Source organism: Heloderma suspectum, chromosome 1 (genome assembly GCF_057233095.1).
Source record: "Heloderma suspectum isolate Gila_16-S chromosome 1, 16-S_ref, whole genome shotgun sequence".
Lineage (NCBI taxonomy): Eukaryota > Metazoa > Chordata > Lepidosauria > Squamata > Helodermatidae > Heloderma > Heloderma suspectum.
In genome coordinates this window covers 246,508,684-246,525,608 of record NC_139458.1, presented here as the reverse complement: position 1 = coordinate 246,525,608, position 16,925 = coordinate 246,508,684, and the positions used below count along the sequence as shown (strand labels likewise).

The window sequence follows — 16,925 nt, the reverse complement described above, 5'->3', positions numbered from 1 at the left end:
CACAACTCTTTCCTCCAACATCTCACCACTGTTTCCCACCCCTCCACCATCTGCTGCCTGAGGCAGCCACTTCATTCTGCCTTAATAGTAGAGCCATACCAAAGTCCCTCTTCCCCCGGAGTAAAATTCACTTAACTCAATGGGAGTTACTTCATATACATCCTATATGTATGGGACTGCGCTGAAAGTCTAGTCTAAATTGGATGGTTATCCTCTGTGCCATTTCAGCTAACTCAGCTACCTAAATACTGAAGATAAATGGTTTTGTGCCTTTACTGGAAGGATTAATGCTAACATTCACCACAAGCTATTCCAAATGTATTAAAAGAAAATAGAGGGGAGTGCGAGTTGAATTCAACAAAATGTTAAAATTGAATGGAAAAATGCTGGATAAAGTCTGTCAAGAACTTTTGTTTTGTGTTAAAGCTTGTATAGCCAAATCTAGCATCATCTGTTTAAAAATCAGTTATATTAAGTGTATCTTATTAAATATAATCTAACTTTAAATAAAATGAGAATTTAATTTAGACCAACAGAGTCTAGACTCGTTATATCTTAAAACTGAATCCATGATCATGCAGCTATTAATTGAGTAACTGATGCTTGTTTGTAGCTGACCAGCATCAGAATTGTAATGGGTGCTATTTTATTGGTGGTATTGAATGTTTTGTTTTTGTATTACTGGTATTTTATCTTTCAATTTTCTTCTGTTTTTAACTCTGTAAACTGCCTGGAGGGGGGGTTGTGCCTGGAACGGTAGCATATGTGGTATGGTGAGAGTCACTGTGGTGCAGCGGTTAGAGTGTTGAACTAGGACTGGGAGACCTGCATTCTAGTCTCCATTTGGCCCTGAAGTTCACTGGGTGTGTCTGGGCCAGTCACTGACTCTCAGGCTAACTACTTCACAGGGTTGTTGTGAGGATAAAATGAAGAGAAAGAGGTTCATACGCACCGCCTTGGGCTCCTTGGAGGAAAGGTGGGGTATAAATGTAACAAACAAACAAGGAAATACACCCAAACAAAGACATAAACAAATAACATTCTGAATCAGAATGAGCAATGGGGATAATGGGAATCCATCTGAGAGGGCCTTAAGGACAGATTATTTATTTACTTTTGTTTGTACTCCATCTTTTCTCCAAGGAACTCAGGGTGGCACAGATTATGTGTATCGCCTTTACATCCTGGTTTAACCTAACAACCCTGTGAGGTAGGTTAGGCAGAGGGAGACCTTGAGGTAAGCTTCAGAGCTGAATACAAATTTGCACCAGGTCTCCCCCATTCAAGTCCTATACAACACTATCTGCTCTTATACCATCCTGGGATGCGCAGCTAACAACTCTGTGAGAACATGAGTTTTGAGAGAGCATTATCTATAATAACAAGAGAGTATGTATGTCCGTCCATCTATCCCCACCATAGCTCCAAGACCATGAAATCTAGACACCTGAAAATTTGCATACATGCTAAGGGGACTCTAGGGGTCTGCACCGCAGGGTTATTATTATTTTTAATGCATTAATTTAAATTAATTTAAATGTGTCCATGTGGTTAAAGTCTGTAAGTACACTTTCAGTCACCAGGGGAAGACTTCCCTAACCAGTGCATAGTTTTGTAGTCCATTTAGTTTGAAGCCATGTAAAATTAATAGGCCAAGAGACACAGTTATACGCCTGCCCCCTCCCCACTGCTGTGGAGCAGTGCCCCCCTCAGAAGAATGGAGTGGAGATACCCCTCCTTAAGGGGCTACAGAGGCCATGCCTAGGGGTGCCAGCAGACATGGCTTCATTCAGATGCGGTGAGCACAGTATGTCCAACTCTGACAGCTGTGTAAGTTCACTTGCAGCCTTCACTGTATCAATATAATGGCTGTTCCTACTCGTGCAAAGCTAAGCCAGTTCATGAGTTCTAAAATAATGGTCAAGAAGACACAAACTGATAAATCTCTATCAAGAGACCCAATTTTTCTGAAATACAATCAGGATCTCAAAACCAGAAACTACTAATTACCCAAGACAGCTATAATCCACTGCTGTTCCTTAGAGTTCTCCCATGTATCAACCAGAGTTCTCCCATGTATCAAAATATCCACACCAGAATCATTATGTTTTTAATCTGTTATTTTAAATGCCATATTATCCATGCCTCCCCCCCCCCACCATACACCACTCTCCACTAATATAATCATGCCATGTGATCCCATGGGTATAGCACCCATCAATTTATCCAGACATATGACTATCCAGCCAATAGACTGCCTCTAAATCATTCCAATAAATGAGACTGCAATGAAGAGTTAAAATACATTTGTGAGAAGTCAAGATATTAAAAAAATAAAAACATCAGCATTAGTTGTACGATCACATTGGTGATGCAGTCTACAGATATATCAGGTTTATATAATCTGCCAGTAACAAGAGTATCTCACTCAGAGGCAAGGAAAAACACCAGGCGCTCTATGTGCTATTTCTCAACCAGCATGATAACAATAGGAGAAAAGTGCCTCCTGGTTATAGTTTGTAGAGACAAGAGGCAACAGAAATCTCTATGCTGAAAATGTGCACTGAATTCCAGACTCAAAGGTAAGATGCAAGAGCCAGAAATATTAAGAGGGAGATTCTTAACATCCAGACAAAATATGCATACCCTGAAGCAAAACCAGTCACTTGCTAAAAATTCTCATCAGGCAGTTTCTGCATCACTTGTGGATTTCTTAAGAACTTCAACATCTTTTTACAAGGTAGTTGCATAATACACAGTGCACTTTGCTTTCTATCAATAGGCCAGTCTTCTCCAATTGTAAGATGGACAGTGCAACTCTTGAAATTTTGACCACACCCAGCTCATAGCATAGTATCTGAAAGCAGTACTAAAAAGGCCCATAAAATACTGTGCTTTTCTGCAACTGAAAGTGCCCCCTACCTCCTGCAAGCAGAATGAAAAGATCGGCAAAATGTTGCAGTGCTCTTCCTATTTATCTGGAGATTTATAAAATGCTTCTACTTTATTTCTGGCTGTTCTGACTATGCATTTGTGATCTTGGGGTTGGAAGGGCAATGGTTTCTTCTATAATAGCTCTAAATACTGAAATATTTGGCCCCATATAGAAACTGAAACCATCTCCAGTGCAGCAGCAGTGGTTGGTTGTGATTGCAACAAGCTGAAATCAACACTTATGCTTTGCTGCTAGGGTGACAAGGCAACTGTTGTAGTGAAGCTTGAATAAATATCAGAAGCAACAATCCAAACTCCAAAAGCCTTGAAACCAATTTAGATTATCAAACAAAAATCTGACTAGACAAACAAAAGGTAAGAAGAGAGGCATTGCTAATTGCTTGATTTTAGACAAAAGGAAACTAAAAACATGATTGCTTTATACTAGGACACGTGGACCACTACAGAATTGGATTTGCATGCAAATCACCTGTGTAGTAGACAGGGATACTTTATGTCAAATTGCCAGAAGTCTCACCTTGATGGATTATTTATGTCTCCACATCATTAGAAATTCCACGCCAGAAGCCCCTGGGTGGCTGTAACAGCCCCTCCCACCCCCCAAGGCCAGAAACTCCAGCCCCTTGCAATTTCCACGTCATCCTAGGATTGGCTATATGGGGCCTCCTTCCACCAAGGAGAAAAGATAAATCAGCCCTAGTTCTGATGAGGAGACTCGGAAGGTGAGGAGGAGGAAGAGCAATAGAGTGGACTACGGATATTTTACTGCTGCAATTGCATGATACAACTCTAGGAAGGACTGAAACTGATTGAATGTGAGTCTGCTTTATTGTCCAATGGGGATCTGAAACCTTAACCCCGAAAGGGTGAGAAAATGGAGGTTCTCGGCACCCTATGATACCAATGCATCCTATGAAACCACCAGAGGAGATGGATTTGGAGATAGTTGTGGAACTTGGTAGAACCCTACAGGGCCACCTCCCTCCCCTGCTGCAGCCATAATAGGAAGAGGCTACCCCTGATACGTTCCCTTCTGGTGGTGTTTCCCACCACTGTCACCGAGTATGAATGTAACATGTATTGTTGGTAAGAATTAATTGTATTTCATAGGAGTGCTATTCCTAATTATCTGTGTATGCTAATCATAAGTGATTAGTAATAGATGCGATTAGTTCCCTGTGTGTGTTGTGAGACAACTGTGAGTAATGGAATGTATTCTTGGAAATGGAGCAAGGTTGCCACAAGGAGGTTAGTTAAGTACTACAGCCAGAAAGCTGCTTAGCTTAGCAGAGATACTTTCATTAAGGTTTTACTGGTGTCAATGGCAAACATGCCTACATTGAGAGAAACAGGAACAGTGGTATGATCAGGTCCAAAACTTAGATGATGTAATCATTAACATAAGGGTTATAAAAGCAAAAGAGTTTGATTTGATTGCTTGAAGAGGTCCTGGGAGAATGAGAAGCCTACCAAACATGATTACCTAAGCTCTGCAAACCATGTTTGCCAGATAGGTAACTATAAGATCTTAATGATGACTGCTTTGTTTATTGAGAGGAACAGAACTTTAATTTTACTAAGAAATATGCTAGCCATGATTTCTGTTATGCTTCTAATCATCCTAATTAGGATCCCCTAAAGGTGGGATATAAATGCAATCAATCAATCAATCAATGAATGCATAGTATGTAGTAATGTGTTTTGCTTGTTTCATCATTTCAAAGATTTGTTATTCTCTAATGCTGTTTGAGCAACAAATATGTATTTTGTGGTACCACTTGGTGTTATTTGGCTTGAGAGAAGTTTCAGAGACCACAACCCATATAAATTAATTCTTGATGCCCAAACACTCGGCTGGATTCATAAATCTGCTCCTGAGTGGGGCCTATTCATTTAGCTGCAGTTTTCTCTCTTGGTCAAGTGAGTCACAGACACACTTGTTCAAGTCTGAAAAACGAGCTAGTCGGATGGAGCAGGAAGAAGTTACCTGTCTCACCACCACCAGAGGGGATGGATTTCAGGCCACTTGGTCCACTGTGGTCTAGCTGCTGGATCCCAGCTAATGAGACAGAAGAAGACAATGACAATGACCACCTAGACACTCAGAGGATGCTCTCAATCAGGTGTGGGAAACAGGCAGCCCGAGGGCAACGTGCAGCTCCCAGGGGGAGTTTTGAGGCCCCCACCAGGTCCCCTTCCCCGTGACACAGCATATCACGCTGTCATGCTCCTGGATTCCTCATACTTCTGCTGGGAAACAAAGCATGTGCGGACCTTGTTTCCCAACAGAACTGCGGTACCCCACCCTGCCAAATAGTTTGCACCTTGTTTCCTAGCAGAATAATTGGGAATGAATCTATGCAGCCACTTCCTGTTGTGGTTGTGGCAGGGGAGGAATAAGGCCCCTATAAGGTTCTGCGGAGTCCCCTGTGGGCACCCCAAATCTCAACAGCTGCCCACTGTGCTTTAAATGAAGGCACAGAAATACACCAAAGCACATCATATAACCACAACCAAGTCACTCTTAAGACCCCTTAAGGACCTGCTTTAAAAAAATGTCATACAGACCCACATGCAAAGCACAAGTTCTGCAAGAGGGTCCTAGAAAAATGCTTCTCTTCACTACCTCCTTTAGCCCACTCCCAAACCACAGCACATGCAAGCGTGCTGCCGGGGACCACTGCACTAGAGGTGACTTGATTTGACTGGGGAGATTTTTCTCTTGACATGGCTGAGAAAGGGTGAATTCTCTGAAAAGAAAAGAAAAGAAAAGAAAAGAAAAGGTGGCATTAAACAGCTTTTTCCCTATTTCTTTTCCTTTTTTTTTTTTAAGAATACAATAGAAAAAAAAAAGCACACTTACAGAGCAAGGAATAAGGCAGCTTATTCTCTGGGGTGATGGGCTCCAGGGAAAAAAGGAAGCAACCCCTGCCTGCACTGGTGCTTTTGATGCAGTGTATGAGGCATGGGATGCGGTGATTGGATAGCTGATCACTAAACACATGCTCTACATTCTCCAATTGGCTGCATTCATCTATTGTCCACCACCAACGCCAGTGGGAGAATTTAGATTTCCAACTCATGGTTTCACTAGATGTCAGTGGAAAATTCATCAGTATGAAGTCTTGTCCAGGCAACCCAGTCCGTTGGGTCAACAAGAAGTAATGTCTAGACCCCTCATCATAACTGGAAAATGTTGACCTCACATAAACCCTAAGCCATGCTTCCAAAATCATATGGCTTTCTTGGGTGCACCCAAAAGTGCTGCATTACAACTGTTGAGGCCAGAGTGGGCTTTTTTTGCCCCCATCACATTATAGAGGCCCATTATCACATTTTCTTTTGTGGTTTACAAATGGAAGCAGGCTGCTTAATCTTCCTCCCACCATACCAGGCCCCTTATTCTAGGACCTTCCAAACCTGACCTGTGATCCGACATCAAGATTTAGACAGCACCCCACAATATATATTAATGACATGATTCTACCTTATGGGGTTGTTGTAAAAGAATAAAGTAAAGGCAGGCAGGCTGTATAAGGGTTATTACTATACCCTATACCTTTCAGAAACCTGAAAGTATAATGTGTCCTACAACAATGCATAATTGTTGGGGCAGAATCTCACTTTGCAAATTTGTTTGTTCTGTTTACCCCCATATACAAGAGCAGATATGAAATATCTCATAATAGTATTTCTATATTTTATTTCTCCCCAACATGGATGGATATTCAACCAAGCTGCTGGAATCCCCACTCAAATCTCAGGTATCGCCACAATCTGCTAACTTTTTATGTGATTTTCTTACACGGATTATATTAAATTAAGTTCTTGCACACTGGAGAAAGTTTTCCCTACCAACGGCGTGTTCTCTAGAAGCCCCAATAGTATTTTAAATGTAAATGAAGTGAAGGGACTACCCTAACTACTTACAGCCTGGGCCTGTTTATAATTGGGTGCAGTGGGGAGACACAATCAGTTTTCAAAATGGAGCATTTTATTAACAGTTTTCAGTATACTTTCTACACTGATGCCCCTGGTAGAAGTGTAACACTCGTGAAGAACAGATGCATAATCCCTGTCTTGAATCATACACTGCACATGTTATAACATCCAGAGGTCACTCTGTCTTAATACTTTCTCCAGCTCCTTCAGAGACCTTATTGCCTCTACAGCCCCGGTAATCAGTACTAAAACCTGATCAATATTTACCTGAGCTAGAAAAAGAGAACTGAGGGAACATGTTATCATTGTCACAATGTAAGTTACAGACTGGAAATATAGTTTCCCACAAATTGTGCACAGTTTGAGAAATGTCCATCTTAGTCCATGTTCAGCATTCATGCAAGGCCTGAGCTCCAACCTGTGAAGTGCAATTTTTGCAGGTATCAAATAAATACTGGCTGAGACAATGCACCAGAACTCCATACATTGCAGCCCTCACAACAGATCTCATTCCTCTGTGGTATTATCTTGGAGAGACATAATCCATCTCATAATCCTTTTCAGTCCTAAAAGGTTCGCAGGGTAATATGAGCTGGATGACAATGCAGCAAGCTCCTAAGGTTTTAAGAAAAAAAGAAGCAGTTTATTTTTCGTTTAAAAGCACAGGCTGCATTACTTTTACACCCAGCCTCTACCATCCCCACAACCCCAAAAGTAACCGGTCTCCACCTACCTAGCTATGAAGGTTCCCTCTGAAACCAGGTTCCTCAGCAATATAGAAGTTGGCTGAACACCAGTTTCATCTTCCTTTTCAGGTTTGGTGTAGTGTAATTCCCTACTCTCTGTAGCATTTGCAGCAGTCTCCTAGAAAATTAAGAACAGATTTTAATTCAAAACAAATGGATCAATGCCCATTTTACAGCCTTCTAAGGCTTGCAACAACAACAACAACCCACCCCTACCCCTCACACACACAGAGCTGACCCAAAACAACTTACCAGCATTAGGACATTATCTGTTGAAATGGTTTCCAACAACCCATGCCATATTTGGGAAACTTCACAGTCTGCCAGGTCAGTTGCCTCATCCCTTCTTTCATGAAGACATCATGTATGGGGCTGCAAAAAAGAAACTTGGACTAGAGAGAACCTCTCAGCATCAGAACTAGAGCTGATAATGCACTTTCTGGGATGACACTTTACTACTAGAGAAAGATCTGCATGTTCCATAGGCCTCACAGAAGTGCTGGCAACCTCCAAGTTCTTTCCCCAGAGTTTAGGAATATGTCCCCTTGCACAAAATGGCTTCCCATAGCAACTCTTTACCTATACCATGTCCTGATTGTTCAGTATTGGCCTATGGGCTGTCCAGAAGGCGCAATACCCTTTCCAAATGGTCAAGATTGGTGGGATATGTTCTTAGAAGGTTCACAGGACCACCTTAGGCCTGTACTAGAAATGTAGGTGGGATATGTCAGTAGCCTAAGTCATTGCCTCCCTTCTATTTGAAAATAAGTCTCTCTGTACTATAGCTACAGCCCAGGCATTCCTGGATACATTCCAAGCTTTCATTAAACAGCCTTAACATCTTACATGCTTGATCCCAATCTTATGGCATTATACAAAGCAAAGGATAAGCCAAGACCTACCCCAGGTCCCATAAAATGCATAGCTTAAGAGTATTACATTTCTTTTCAATCCTAGTATTACTCTAAAAGATTGCACAAGATTCAATGCAAATCAAAGCTTAGCTCTATTTGTGCCTGTAGCAAAATGAGTCTCCTGTTACATGGCTTGATTAGAAGAAACTCTGGTAAATCTACAGCTCCCACTGTAGATTTAACAGAGTGGGGTCAAAAAAGGGGGCCTCCTCCGATATGAACCTACCCTTGCACTAAAGTTATCTTCAGAGACTCTTCTCTGGGTATCCTGCCTTCAGAGGTTAGGGAAGTGGTGAACAGGAATAGGGTCTTTTCTGTGGTGGTGCCCAATTGTAGAATATTTTCCAAATATATCTGATTAGGGACCACTTCAATGAGTTTCAGAAGCCAGGTTAAAACTGTTTTGTGAACCCAGGCTTTTAATGAATGATAAATTAGTGCTGTTGCTGCTACTTCAATTTTTTTTAATTTCTTGTTTTACAAGTGGTTTGTTTATTGTTTTGACTTCTGTTTTAAGGATGCATTTCATAGATTTTAATACTGATAGTTAATTATATCATCTATTGTTATTTATCATTGTTTTGACCGCACGACACCTTACAAAGTCTTTTGAATTGAAAGATAGACTATAAATCTTTTAAATAAACAAAGGATTGGACTGGAGCAGGCCACCCAAAATTCATCATGTTTGGCAGGCTAAAACCAATCAACTGGTAATAATGAACCACAATTACGACAAAGGCCTTTTCGTTCTAATTCTTGTCTATTCTCAAACTGCATTCAAATTATACTCAATGGTAGCAGATGCTTCAGGCCAGTTTAAGCAACCGAGATCCTCAACAACTTGCATTGTAGAGCAAAAGGAAGTTACTATGCATCAAAGGACTTTTTCAGAGATAAGGTTTAAATCAATTTCAAACACAAATGTAAAACCTGCGCATGCTAGAATATACATTGTATCTCACATAAACAGTATTCGCAAAAAACATAAACAGTGCAACAGGCTCAAACATAAAATAGTTCTTATATATCAGAAAGGCAACTTCTAAACTTAAAACTATGAACTAAAATAGCTGCATATTTTAATGTCTCATGTGAAAATCATCCAGCTCTGATCATTTATATAGCAGCATAGAACACATATTAAAACTGAACAACAACAACAATTGTATAACGCCACATTATTCTTTTTTCATCTCTGATTCCCCACCTCTATGACTCACTATCCCACACAGTATATAAGCGTACAAAGCTATTCTGAAGTTGCTCAAGAATTATCTTCTTGTGCATAACGCAAGCTGAAATAAAAGAAATCCTGCCTTTTCTTTCAAGCTTTGAGAAGACAACAGCCAGAATGAGTCCAGTGAAGATAGTGAAAAATACACGCAAACTTTTAAATAATTGCTAAAGAAAATATTTGAGACAACGGATTAGCATAACACACAACACACTAACAGTTGAAAAGTCTAGCTCAATGCAAAACAGGCTTTTTTTCATTCTGATTCATCAGGTTGCCTTATTACAGGACAGATAGGGGAGCCAAATCCAGGCACTGCACTTGTGCGGACTTCAAAAGCATCATGTGGTTGCTGAGGCCTCTTCCCAAGCTCTGAGAAGGGTAAGGGCCATGCTCCAAACAAACAGCAAGTGACCAGTTGACAGTGCAAGAAACTGGCAAGCATGGCACTCCCATGCCAATAACAGCCAGTGTATTTAGAAACAAATCAAGAACTATGGGTGTGCACCCCACAATAAGCTTTAGGCCACTCCAAATCATACACCTACTTTTCCAGAAAAGTGTATCCTACAAGATGGCATGGAATTGTGTCCAGCCCAATGCTTTGTTTTTGCTCAAGATTATACCAAGCATACTGACCCCATGCCAGTAATAGCTAATACAGGTAGAAATGAATGAACCAGGGCGTGCGTCCCACGAAAACCTTTATGTCACCCCCAAACACACCAGCATTCCAGGAGAGTGTACTCTATGAGAAGGCATAGAAGTCAGGGCATAAGACACTTTCAAGCATTTGGAGTGGCTCAAAGCTGATTGTGGGGTATACAGCCACAATTCCCTGTTAATTTCTATCCACATTGGCTATTACTGGCAAGGGAGAAGAGCGCCTGACGGTGCCCAAACAAAAACACAATTCTACATCAGAAGGTTATAACAGTGACTTAACATCAACAGGCGTTAATGCTATTATAGCAAAAGACATTTACAAGGTTAGGTATTAGAGGTTTTGTTCATGATTATTATGCTGACATTAAAGAGACAGAAATTACCGTATTAAGTATTTGAATGTTTAAATTTTTTTAAAATAAAATAAGCTTTTCAAAGGAGCCATTTGACCCCAGGGAAGCACAGATATTACAAGGCCAAGTGACTGTTCCTTTTCAGCCATTTCTAACAACAACTGGTAATGAAAAGGACAGTGTTTCATCAACGTGGACACTGCAGTATTTGGTACATTCTTTCTTATGCTGGTCTGATTGTTCTCTCAGAAGAATAATTTCTGCTGCAAGTATTTTAAAGTTCAACCATATTTTCACTAGATTAAAGCACATTACTGAAACACAAAGGTCCAGGTCAGACAGAACACTATAGCATGATTTAGCATTACAGGAACAAGCCTGTATGAGCTTGAAGCTCATGTGCTGCCTGCTCCACTCTCCTCCATCTCACATGTGCACAGAAGAGAATGGATAGTTGTGCATGAGACAGCATGCTAAGCAACCAAGGAATGCTCCATCCCTGTGTTGTTTAACGTTTTCTCTCACCCCAGACCTCTGGCTTGTCTCTCCCCCAACAAGCCAGAGAAATAACCAAGAACAAGCCATGGGTTATTTCTTCGGCTTGTTGGGGGAGAGACAAGCCAGAGGTCTGGGTTCAGACACAATGCTAAACAACCCAGGGAAGGTGCAACCCTGGGTTGTTTAGCCTCTCCCGCTTGCAGCGGGAGTGATCGGACAGAATGCACGAGCACTTTGGCTTGTTCGCAATTTTAAGAAATTGTGGGTTGTTGCGATGTGCAAATTGGGCCACTGAAAGCTTCAGCAGTAACTACAATTCCTACAACATCCAAACTAAGGAAACTGTAGTTTGTTCTAACTATGGTAATTGTAGTTTGTTCTAACTATGGTTAGTTAACAAATGAGGACATCAAACCTTGCTTACAACAAACCACAGTTCCCTGAGTTTGGATGTAATAGGGAACTATGGTTAGTGCTAAAGTGAAAGTGGATACTATGTCAAGCTATACCATGGTATAATATTACATAAAAATGTAAGAACAGCCCTGCTGGATCAGACTAAAAGCCGTTCTAGTCCAGCATTCTGCTTCTGCAGTGGCTAGCCAGATACCTATGAACAGCCCACAACCAGGACATGAGCACAATAGCACTCTCCCGCTTATGTCAGAAATCAATCCTATACACACCTTTTTATTTCAAAACCCTTGGCTCTGAGTGGCAACAGCCAAGCAGGCAGGGGCGTTGTTATAGAAGGTCCACCTGGGCATGGGCCCCAGATCTTTTTTGAGCTGTACCCCGGATCTTTTGAGCTGTCCTAATTGCCATTTTTTACATTTTCCCATTGACTTGCATTGGAAAACAAAAACAGCCATAACTTTTTTAGTTGGTATGATAAATTTTTTTTTGAGGTGTAAAAAACCTCTCTACCCCTACTTTTCTTTTCTGCTCTTACATACCCATTGTTGGGAGCTTGCGTGCAATGACATTTTGAAGAGGGAGAAGGAAGGGAAGAAAGAACTCCATGTGAAATACTGGTATTTCACACAGCATCTGATTTTACTGCCCCAAACTGGAAACTTTGGCTTCTGCAGAAGTTTAGTAGCTTCAGCATAGCAAAGGATCCAATCAGCCTCCACAAACTTCTTTCTCCCCCTCCACTTTAATTTCTCCTAAATAGCTGTAGGACTCAAATAATCCCAAAGGGAGGGTTAGAACTATGTGGCGTCATGATCGAGAAACTGCTGGGGCTTTTAAATAAGTTCTACAGTTTTTAAAAAGTTAGAAAAAGCCCTCAGCCACCTCACCTCATAAAGTTCATTTAAGTACATGCAATCATTTCAAACCCTGCACAGCCTCCTAAATTCCTCTGAAGTTCTACCTCTCTGAAAGGAGCCACTTGACTTAGGGAATTCTCTCTAACCCCCACCCCCATGCACATTTCCAATCGCCATTCTTCTTTTCTTCTTCCCTCTATCCTGTTCTTTCTTTCTTTCTTTCTTTCTTTCTTTCTTTCTTTCTCTTCTTTATTCCACCCAGAGCATACCTTGGGGAATTCTTAAAGAGAATTCTCTTCGGAGGGCAAGAGAAGTTCTGAACTGTATTTGACTTTATACAAACAGACAAGAGGGTTGGTTTTTCTCCTTCTCCTCACTCAAGTCTTTGAGAAGAGTGGGTTCACATGATTGTAGAGAAACAAATCTGGGGCTGTTTTGTTTGTCAGTTGCCATTATCCAGCAATAGGAAGGGCTGTAGCTCAGTGGTAGAGCACATGCTTGGCATGCAGAAGGTCCCAGGTTCAATCCCCAGACATGATCTCCTCTGAGGGGCCAATGTAACCTGAAATTTTTATCCAATTCTTCCAAGGAATTAAAATGTTATTGGCAGTTCCCTTTAAAAGAAAATCAAAATATAAACCCTGCACCTATTTTTATAACGCTGGAAAGGTGTAATCCCCTTCTAGGAGGCTACTATGCCTCAAATTATTATCCAGTTCTGACCAAGAGAAAAAAGTTACAGTTTTTTTTCTAATTTCCCATGGTAGTCAACAGGAAGCACAAAGACTCATTTTTCCAAACATTGACTCAGGTTTGGTGCTGAGCTGAAGTGGTCCAACTACAAATTGGCCAGAGCAGAAGCGGGATGTTTTCCAAAATGCTGAATCGGGGTCTGAGGTGAAGGGGGGGGGGCAGTGCACACTTCTTATGCATGTTTGTACGTAATCTATACCCACACACAAGCACACTGCATGCATACACCACACACATACACACACACACACACATATATATATTAGACATGGGCTTAGACTCATGTGTGTGTGTGTGTGTGTGTGTGTGTGTGTGTGTGTGTATATATATATATATATATATATATGCAAATTTGTGATATAGGCCTGTGCCCCAGATCTTTTAAGAACCTAGCAACCCCCTGCAAGTTGGACAAGAAGAGACAATGACAAGAACACAGGAACCTGAGGTAAGTGAGTAGAAAAGGCAGTGGATTGAGGCAAGAGATGAAGGAAACAGAGGTCAATGTAAGGGGAACGATGTTTGCTTAGTAGATTTATACCCCACTTTTTGACTACAGTCCTCAAAGCAGCTCACAATATTTATAAAAATATAATGGATATACCAAGAACAGATAATCAAAACAAAAACAATCCACTCCACTGGAGCAGGAGCTAGTATTCAATGTTCGTTCCCATAGGGTTAGGGTTAGAGTTAGGGCGGTGGGCGGGGGGGAGATGGAGAACTGGAAGAGCCAGAAGACTGCCAGTGTAAGGGTGGAGCAAGGAATCAATGGAAAGAGGGCAGGCCTGAGCAGGCCACAGCTGAATACATGGGACAGAGTCACCTTCCCCAATCTGGCACCTTCCAGATGTGTTGGACCACAACACCCATTAGCCATGTTGGCAGTGGATGATGGGAGTTGTAGTCCAACATGGTTGGAGGGTGCCAGGTTGGGGAAGGCTAGGATAGAGGTTTCCTAGAAAGTAGTACAGAATCAGCCAGCTCTTGAATATTTGCCAAACATGGAAAGAAGTTTGACAAATTCAGGAATTTTTGCCGATGAAGCACACACCCACATTAAGCAAATCTTCTCCAATGTGGATCATATTTGTAAATATTCCCAGAAGTAAAACAGATACGAAATCAAGGAGTTGAGCCAACGAACATTTGGGTTCAGTTCCAGTTTTGGTTTACCGATATTTTGTACCTCTCCAGGTTGCTTCCAGTTTAGACTTGGAAACACCAGATTGTACTTTAAAACTGTTTTAAATCAGATATGTTTCATGACAATTACATCATGAAGTTTTATGTTTACAATTTCTATAAAATGAAAGTCAATTATATACTCTGAGGGGGAAAAAAACGCTTGCAAGTATTAATACCATATTCCTCAACGATTCTTCCAATCATATTTGACCCCTGGGGAGACAGAATTAGAGGAGTATTTCATACGTGGGAAAACAAGAAACATGGAGCTGACTATTTTGTAGCAGGTACCAGTTTTTGTTTCAATGGGCTGTAGCTTCAGGCCAGTTGCAGACCACTGGCAGGGGGGAACCTTTTCCCTGAGCCTTCAGGTTCAATTCCCTCTATGAAATTCTCAAGCAGACGTAAAAGCCACAGGCTTGATGCGCAGATTTGTCTGGGATCCAGAACCCATTACCTGTTTTAGGGTTGCAGGTGGCTTGTTAATCACTTCACCCCACCTTTGTCAGGTTCACACATAACGACAGGCTGTGGCGCGCCCCCCACCGTGCCTTGAATTTTCAAAACGGCAGCTGCAACAAGAAGTCCTGCAGGGAAATTCACCCACGGTGGCTTTTCATTACTTGCTAACTGCCTCAGTCTCGCTAACAGGACCCTGTTAAAACAGAGCTACCTCCGCTTTTCTCTTCCTGCTTCCGTCTCAGAAGCATGCAAGAAACAGCTAGGCATGCCTGCGCCAGAATCAGCTCCCTCTGTTCCTGAAGTGGGAGCAGGCGGAAGAGGGCAGATCCACATGCTGCCTCTAGCTCTGTGTTAAACCCGTTAGGTTCTAAACAAAACATGCCCCTCCGGCTGGATATGCTACAGAGAGAGAAATGAAAACAGAATGTGAGCCCCGCTGAAATGTGGCAGAGCTGGCGGCTGTGCTGCTCCCTGTCCCCACTAGAGATAGGGAGGGACAGAAAGAAGACACAGGTTTGGCCAGCCCCACTGTGTTCCCCCAGCTGGACAAGGCTGCCTGGCAGCTTTTGCTTTCTCTCCCTGCAAGGGAGAATGGAAGCCCATCCTGAGTGTCAACAGCGATCCTACAGCGGCTGCCTGTGGGCCCAGTTTCTCCTTTTCTCTCCCAGACTCCAAGGAAGCAACCACTGTGAGTGCTGTCCTGGAGAAAGAGCCCTGTGCTAATGGTGGCTGCCCCCCCGCCGCTTCCCCTTGTCTTCTAGAAGTCAAGGATGGAGGTGTGGGGGGGGATTCTACTTCCCAACTTTGGGAAGAGAGGGAGCTTTGGGAAGAGAGGGAGCAGCATGCAGAACAATGATTCAGCGAGTGACTCAGGGACTGGGTGACTGATCCTTTCCTAATTATTTTCAGGAAATAAGTCAGGAGTAGGCAACCTGATGCCAAGCTGATACTTTGGACTACAACTCCAATAATCTCTGACTATTGGCCAAGCTGCCTGGGGCTGATGGGAGTGTCGTATTTGGCAGGCACCTGGTTACCTACCCTTGGTCTAAGTGTTAGAACACATGCTTTACATGCAGAATGGCCTCTAGCTGAGTCCCATGTTACCCAAGATCCTCTGACTGAAGATGCAAGTCTACATGGCCGGGAAACACCTCTGATAGTTAATTTATAAAAATGTATTACCTTCTTTTTATTATAAAATAATCCCAAAGCATAGACAGTACTGGGCTTTTATTTGTATAGCTATATAGCACATCACCTGAATAACAATTTCCACTTTCCATGGATGCTAGGTGACCATAGTTCGCCCTTTTCTCCCATCTATCTACCCAACTCCAAGTAAAGGATCCCTTGCATTTATACACATAGCATTAGGGGCATCCTAAACATAAGAATAAATGGGAAGGTTGGCCTACAATAGCTTGGGCAAGGCACAACGACACAGATAATAGGCAAGTTACTCAGCACAACATGGGCAGCTGTGACAACCTCCATGTAAGTTAATGGGGATGAATAAGGTAAGCCACTATTTTGCATATAGGCTTTTAGCCTCCCTGGAGTCCCTGTCTAATTAGGCTGACCATATTTCTTTGAGACAAAAATGGGATATTGGGATGACAAAAGTGGGACGGGGTTATGTAATGTAATCACTGGAGAGTTCCGCTGTAATAAAAAAATAGCTAACAGCCCGTTGAACCAAAATATGAGTCTGAAAAGTCCGAATCAAACTGAATGTAGGGCAGAAAGAATCTCTATGGGTGGAATCATGGTAGAAATAACAGTAAGACTCACCCTCCTGGCTCACACACGCTGAATGGGGCTTAGCGACCGCTCTTGAATTCCCCGCCACTGCAGACAAGCCAGGGGGCGGTGTCTGATCGTCGCTAGCTCAAGAAGCCTGGCCCTGACTGGACAAAGGAAATGGAACTTCCTCT

General features: G+C 42.1%; 1 protein-coding gene and 1 long non-coding RNA gene across 8 annotated transcripts in view; both read right to left on the bottom strand.

Moving 5' to 3' along the window:
- EHBP1 (EH domain binding protein 1) overlaps positions 1 to 16,925 on the bottom strand; it is a 367,326-nt gene that overhangs the window by 324,191 nt on the left and 26,210 nt on the right. The window lies entirely within an intron of this gene.
- Positions 6,663 to 8,015, bottom strand: LOC146358914 (uncharacterized). Its single transcript, XR_014786170.1, has 3 exons — positions 7,896 to 8,015; positions 7,631 to 7,761; positions 6,663 to 7,512 (listed from the first exon to the last, which is right to left on the bottom strand). It is a non-coding gene; the product is annotated as an uncharacterized LOC146358914 (long non-coding RNA).